Source organism: Panthera leo, chromosome B3 (assembly GCF_018350215.1).
Source record: "Panthera leo isolate Ple1 chromosome B3, P.leo_Ple1_pat1.1, whole genome shotgun sequence".
NCBI lineage: Eukaryota > Metazoa > Chordata > Mammalia > Carnivora > Felidae > Panthera > Panthera leo.
In genome coordinates this window covers 121,077,700-121,084,876 of record NC_056684.1, presented here as the reverse complement: position 1 = coordinate 121,084,876, position 7,177 = coordinate 121,077,700, and the positions used below count along the sequence as shown (strand labels likewise).

At 54.8% G+C, this 7,177-nt stretch overlaps 1 non-coding gene across 1 annotated transcript; it reads right to left on the bottom strand.

Moving 5' to 3' along the window:
• Positions 1 to 2,918: 2,918 nt before the first annotated feature.
• Positions 2,919 to 2,992, bottom strand: TRNAE-CUC. Its single transcript has one exon. It is a non-coding gene; the product is annotated as a tRNA-Glu (tRNA).
• Positions 2,993 to 7,177: the final 4,185 nt, after the last annotated feature.

Below are 7,177 nucleotides of genomic sequence, written 5' to 3'. Positions count from 1 at the left end.
AACCAAGAGATACTGGTTGGTTTGGGCATGCTCACGCACTATCCCGTAATTGCTCTCAAGTCAGCGCATGTCTGTGCATCTGACTTCCTTATGACAAGCTCCATGGTGAAACCCATTTATTTTACCCCTTCTTCCTCTGCTGTGCCCATTCAACCCTCTCTTCCCGGTTGGCGCCTGGTACCCAGGGTGTGCCTACCTGGTGAATGTAGAGGGAGAGCTGGGTGAGGAAGGCTGCGTGGCTTGCTGACTCTGGAAGGAGAGCCACCCTCTCTGTTCCCCTCCCGGTCGCACACAGCCTCATTGCCCCACTGTCAGGTTAGGTCAGGTGGCCTAGAAGCAGTGAGGTGGGGATTCTTGCACACGTGAGTTTTTGAGGGAGGGCTCTCAGGTGACTGCCAGGGGAGTGAGGGGAGCAGGAGGGGGCAGGGAAGATCTTGGCATCTTGGTGTGTTCGGCTGAGGTATGGCATCAGCTGTTTTTTTGGGGAGCTCTGGAGTAGGAGCAGCGCCACGAAATCGGTCACATCGTGAGGCAAGGAGACTGGCCTTTTGTGTCCCAGTATTGGTCAGTCATTGCCTCAGTCAGGAAACAACCAGCATTTCAGGCTGTGCAGCTCCAGTAGGCCGGGGGCAATTCTCAGAAGAAGGGGTCAACTGTGAGCATCTCACACCCACAGTGCTTGGGGGTGGGGGGGCCAGCCTGGCACAGGGATCTGGGTCACTATGCCCAGCAACTTGGGTGCACAGCTCCCGGCCCCTGAAGGTGCCTCTCTGGGCCTACTGGCACCCAAGATTTAGGCTGCCAGAAGCCTGAGGCTGAGTTGGGAGCTCAAAACAGGCCTCTAGTTTGCCCAAGGAACTGCTTACAAAAGAAGGCTTTGTAGTGGACTGAATCATGTCCCCATCACATTCTTGTCCACCTGGAACCCCAGTATATGAAATAGGGTCTTTGTAGATGTTTTAAGTTAAGGTATAATTTATATAAGGTATAATCTGTCCCAGATTTGGGATGGGCCCTAAATCCAATGGTGAGTGTCCTTATACGAAGGGAAGACACACAGAGACACACAGGAAAGAACCATGTGACAGCAAAGGTGGAGATTGGAGCGATGTGCCTACAAGGCAAGGAATGCTAGGAACCACCAGAAGCTGGAAGAGGCAAGGAAAGATGCCCTCCTGGGGCCTTCAGAAGGAGTATGGCCCTGCCAGCATCTTGGTTTTGGACTTTTGGCTTCTTGAGCTGCGAAAGAATAAATTCCTGTTGTCTTGAGCCACACGGTTTGCAGTCATGGGATAGGCAGTCCTTGGGAACTCACCTAGGGCTCACCCCCTCAGGGCTGACGCAGGGGCGAATACAACACCCCAGGCTGGGAGTCTCCCTGCCACCAACTTCTTGTATAACCTGGGCAGTCCTTTGCCTTCTCTGAGCCTCGCTTTCCTCACTTGTAGGCAATCTGCCAGTCCTAAATCTGGCGTGAGGGCATGAGGTTCCCCCGAAATTCCCAGGCTGAGAAGTCTTAAAGACACCCCGATTCCCAAGTACCCTCCACTCACCCCTGGTCAGGGGTGCGGGCCCAGACCTGGGTCAGGTGACTCCAACACATCTGCTCTGCTCCCGAGGCCCCACGTGGGCATCCCTGGAAGAGCAGCCTTCTGAGGAACCTTCTAGCTCTAGGTCTGTGAGAAAAGACTGAGGAAAGCACACCAGAATGGGTAGCTGGCTGCAGGATCTGTTGTTAAAACAGAACAACTCCCTAAGTGGCACATTTTAACGTGCTAAGCTGACGTGAGGGTTTCTAAGACCGAGATGGAAAAACATCTGGGGCAGAGCTTCTCCAGCTCTCTGTGGTCATGGGCCAATTGTTAAGTGCAGGAGGGCTGTGCGGTGCCTTCTCATGGGCGCGAAAACAACGCGGTAGGTCTACACTAAAGTGCCCGCAGATGCACGGGACACCCTGGAAAAGGCGGGGTGCGAGCGGTGGTCTCTGGAATGGGGTCCTGGGGCTGGCGGGCTGCCCATAACCTTTCTATTGTCTCCTCTCCACAGGTTTTGAATTTTTTACCCTCTGCATGTATAACTTAAAAAAAAAAAAAAATCAGCATGCTTCAAAGCAAAAAGGAAAATGCCCTGGTGCTTGCAAATAAACACGGAAGAAAGAGAAAGGAGTTTCTCGGCTCCTCCCTTTCCCCACGTGGCCAGCCCTCCCGGCAGTTCCCCTGTGAGTCTATCCATATATCTGTGCACCTGCCTCCTGCAGCGCCAGGTGCCCAGCAAGGCCAAGGGCTAAGGGTGGGAGGTAGGCTTGGCACCCCTGGAGCCCGGGAGCTGGGAGTGCAAGATTCCACACACAGGCAGCCATGCGTGGGCAACAGAGGCTGAAAAGTAGCCACAAGAGGCAACACACGGAGGCCAGCTGGAGGGGGCCCATGTTTCATTCCATAGCATAAAGCTTTGTACTCAAAAACTTTTTTTAATTAGCGAAATCGCCAAATGAGCGGTGGAGACAGCAAGTCCTGTGGGCTCCAGGGGAGGACAGAGGGCTGTGAACGGACCCCAGGGAGCGCTTGGCCGGGGGGAAATTCTGAGCTGGGCAGATAAGGTGGGGAGGGGAGGTGACCGGGGTCAGGTATGTTGCTGGGTCCTGGGACTGGGGCGTTTTGCCCCATTTGGGCACCCGCTCCCTAAGTGGCACATTTTAACATACTGCGTTGACGTGAGGGTTTCTAAGACGAAGAAGGAAAAAACATCTGGAGCAGAGCTTCTCCAACTTTCTGTGGTCACGGGCCAATTGTTTTCCTAATGTGTAATCAATGACGAGCCGTTTCTTTTGTAAAACATAACACAAAAGAATTGCTGGAAGAAAATGAAATGAACAAGGGACATAAAATACAAGCCAATTTTTTTTGAAGTAGGCTCCATGCCCAACGTGGGGCTTGAACTCACAACCCTGAGAGTGAGAGTCACATGCTCTACCGACTGAGCCAGCAGGCGCCCTCCCCCCCCCCCCCAATTTTTTTTATTAGATTCAACTGACATAAAACCGTTCTGTCGAATTGCTTTTCTAAAATATCTAAATGCTTGGGGACAGTTCTCGGACTTCTCTCATCCTGGATCTGAGCAAGCAGCGTGCACGCCGTGCCAGACCACGCTTCGAGCAGCCCTGCTCCAGAGAGAGAGAGCCTCAGCGAGCGAGGTGGCGAAAGCTTCGAAGATGGCCAAAGAGTGGGGCTTTGAGAGCGCTCCTTCCCAACCGCCCCCACGCCCCCGCCCCTTCCGGGCTTCGCCCACATCCTGGTGTCTGATGCTCCTGCTGGGAGAAGCCCCTGGAGAATCAGGCAGGCCAAGCTGGGACGAGTGGTGTCCTGGCATGTTCATTCTTCAGGATGCCTACACATTGTGTTATTTAAGTACTTGTTCAACATTTGTTCGGAGGAGAGGCTGAGTCCCGCCTGGGGCGCAGGGGTAGGAGAAGGAGGCTGGCAGAGGCTTCAGTTTCTCCTGGACTCTCCTTGGCGCTTTGGTCCTGCCCCCAGGTTGTCGACCCCTCTTCCTCAGTGAATGCCCTGCCGGTGACCAGACTATCCTCTTTGGAAGGTGGCTCGGGATGGAGCATATTCCTTGGTGAAAGTCTCTCCCTGGCCCTAGGCAGCTTGTCCCCGTGGGTCCTGTGGTCTCCTGACGTCTCTCCTTCCTGGAGAGGTGCTTGGAGAAGGCAGCCTGCTCAGTCTTGTTAGGACCCGTGATGTTTTAGCGCCCAGAATGTGAGCCTCCTCCTGGTTTAGTATCTGGACAGCTGCCCAGCAGGCCTCCTTTAATGACTCTGTTAGGGGGTAGCTTATTAACCTGTTTTCCTGCCGTGATGGGGCAATGATAATAAGAATAAAAATAACTACCCTTGTCTGACTCTGAGCCAGGCACTGGGCTCAACACCTTATGTGCACTATCTTGTCTGTCTCACAACCCTGGAAGGGTGAGTGCTGCTTCCATTTTACAGACAAGCAAACTGTGGCTCAACTTTTAAGCAACCTGCCGAGGTCACACAGGTGGTGGCTGGGAGAGGCAGGTAAGGCCAAGTTTGTCTGACGCTGAGCCCCCATTCTGCACCAGGGTGTGCAGGCCTCCAATGAGTGGGGAGGAAGAAGAACCCAGAGTGGGATCTAGGTGTTGGTCTGAAAGGAGCTGGGCCAGCGCAGGCTACAGAAAGCTGAGCAGGGGCAGAGCTGAGAGTGATGGCCACCTTCTCCATCTCCTTGGGAGAGGAAGCGGGCAGCCCCCAGCAACCCCGCCGCAGTGCACACTTTGACTCTGGGCTCAGGGGACACTGGCGGGTACCGACCTCTCTGCCTGGCTTCCACAGGAGGTTTTACACTCAGCCCTCTCGTGGCGCTATAAGGTGCCAGGCAAGCGCCAGCTTTAGGGTGATTTTACCCCAGGACACTCCTCAGCCAGCCAGCTGCAAGATGATGGATAAACTTGGGGCTTATGCATTTTTTAAAAGGTTAAAAATAAAATGATTGGGGGATGTGATCAGGCAAGACCCCTTCCTTTGCCCTTTTCCCAGCAACCCCCCCCCCCCCCCCCCCACCGGAGAGAGAAGGTCTTCAGGTCAGAGGGAAAGAAAGCAGCTGCAGTGAGACAATGAACATCTGGGTTGGGTGTGGGCAGTAAGACAACGATACAACGAACATCTGGGCGCTATGCCTGGCCCTTCTCACCTCTTCCTGGCTGCACTGAACCCTCAGCAGGGCAGACGCTGGAGGCCCCACTTATGTTTGGATAAAGAGCAGGGGGACAACCCCCCTGGTGTCCCCATGTTGCTACGAAAGCAAAGGGATCTTCTTACAAGGTGAGAAGCTAAGATGTCTTCTGTGATTCTTTTCTGCAAGGTGCAGGGGATCCTTTCTGGTCACCGGGGAAGGAGAGAGTGACAAGTCCGTGGGGGAGCTGCAGTAATATATCCCTCAATAACACGCACCTCACGGGGCGCCTGGGTGGCTCAGTCGGTTAAGCGTCCGACTTTGGCTCAGGTCACGATCTCTCTGTTTGTGAGTTTGAGCCACGCGTCGGGCTCTGTGCTGACGGCTCAGAGCCTGGAGCCTGCTTTGGATTCTGTGTCTCCCTCTCTCTCTGCCCCTCCCCTGCTCATGCTCTGTCTCTGTCTAAAAACTAAATAAAAACATTAAAAAAAAATTAAAAAAAAAAAGAACCTTGTTAGACTCCACGTCAGCTCCATACGTACAAACGACGGATGTTGCGTAGAATATAAAAGTCATGAAGCACGACTGACAAATGCCATGTGTGAACCCACCATGTCACTTGAGGACTATGCACAGCGTTTTCTCCTCACCGTGACCTGTGAGGTCAGTATGATTGCTCCCATTACAGACAACTCAATGAGTCAAGTTCGCAGGAACCAGCGAGGGGCTGAGTCAGGATTTACGCGCTGTTGGTCTGATGCCAAAGCCTGTGCCCTTCCTCTTCCCTCAGCTCGCTCTCTAGGGGTGAGAGTTCTCTGTCCACTCCGTCTGTGCCCTCATTTTCTGTAGGACTGTAGACTCACCCCTCCCGAGGTGTCTGTACCCTGCTGAATCACAGAGTTTGAAGGGGCTCCCGACGCTGAGCTGGGTCACCCCAGGCTCTGGGTACCCTGTGGTGCCGAGGACGCAGAGGAGCCCTCAACGGTCTCGCTCCGTACCCCCTCAGCAGCCAAATGGCGATGTTGCGGCTGCCAAGAGCTGAAAACACCTACTTTATCAGCCGTTTCCAGGTTTAGCACACAAAGCTGCTGGCCACAGGGAAAAGAAAACTGGGGTTTGCATCGTCCATTGTTGGGTGACCTGGGCCAGGTGTCCAGAAGCTAAAGTTTGGTCCCCGTCATTTGATTTTCTCTCATTCCCTCCCCCACCCCATGCAAATGGGGTACCGATTGTTCCTGGCAAGCCAGGGGCTCAGTTCACTGAGGGAAGGAAGTCCCCTCCCAAGAGACCTGTTCTAAAGGGGGAGAGGGGTTCTCTTACCCTTGGCTCCCTGGCTGGCATTTAATGGGTACAGCATTGCTGAGACTGAAATACTTACATTCCAGTTGGTACATAGCTGCCCAAGCCTCCCCGCCAAACCCCCCACCACTGTCCCAGTCACTCTCCCTGGGAACTCTGGGACATCTCCCAGATCCCACAACTACAGGGACATCTCTGGGGCCTCCAGGACCCTGACCCACTGCCAAGGACAGTGCCCATTCTGAGTGCTGAGGCTGTGCTGCTGGGGTCATTAAAATATTTGAATATCCCCCCTCGTGGGACCTATTGTCTCAGGGTTGAGGAAAGGCCATTTTGAGGGAAGTTAGGGGTTCTGGGTTCAAGCTCTGTCTCCAGTAAGCCGTGTGACCTTGGACACACAGTCTTTCTCCTCTCTGGGCCTCAATTTCTTTACCTGTAAAACGAAGGCACTGGACCAGATGAGTTCTAAAGGCTTTGATAGAACCCTGTGATTCTTCCCTCTCTCTCCCAAGCAAGTGTCTGGGGAGGGCGTGTAGAGGGGGAGGAGGGAGGGTGGCGGGGGGGCGGCGAGGGAGAGTGGCAAATCCCCAGTTTCCTTGCCACCAAGCCTCATCTCCAAAAGTGACAGGACCTGCTGCCTTCCATGTCTTCAGGCTTTAAATCGAGGTGATCCCTGGTCTGGCGGTGTCTGAGCCCCTTTCTGTGACCCTTCCCCCTTCCACCCTGCGCAGTTCACAGCAGCATGGGCCTCAGATCCTCTGTCTGCCTGGCGGGCTTCCCCAGGCACAGCCAGGCAGGGCCGCTTCGCTCTGAGCAGCTCCCCTTCCTCATTGTCACCCCCCTGCTCCTCCAATCCCCGTCCTAGGCTCAGCCCTGCCGGTCCCAGCTCCAGAGGCCCCAGTGAGGACACAGACTGTGTGCTCCCAAAGCGCAGGCTGAGGTGAGGGTAAGACCAGAGGGGAAGGGCTGGTGTGTGGCAGCTGGAAGGGAAGGGGTTGGAGGGGAGGAGGCAGCCCCTCCCCCCACCCTGCTGAGCTGGCCATCCTGGGGCACTGGTGGCAATGTCACTCCTAGCGCCCCCAGTCCCCGAGAGCAGGGCCAGCCAGGTGGTCCTGCCCCCACTTTTTCATCAAAGCCCCAAGTCCCACGGGCCAGGAAGCAAGGGGCTTTCCCATGGGAAG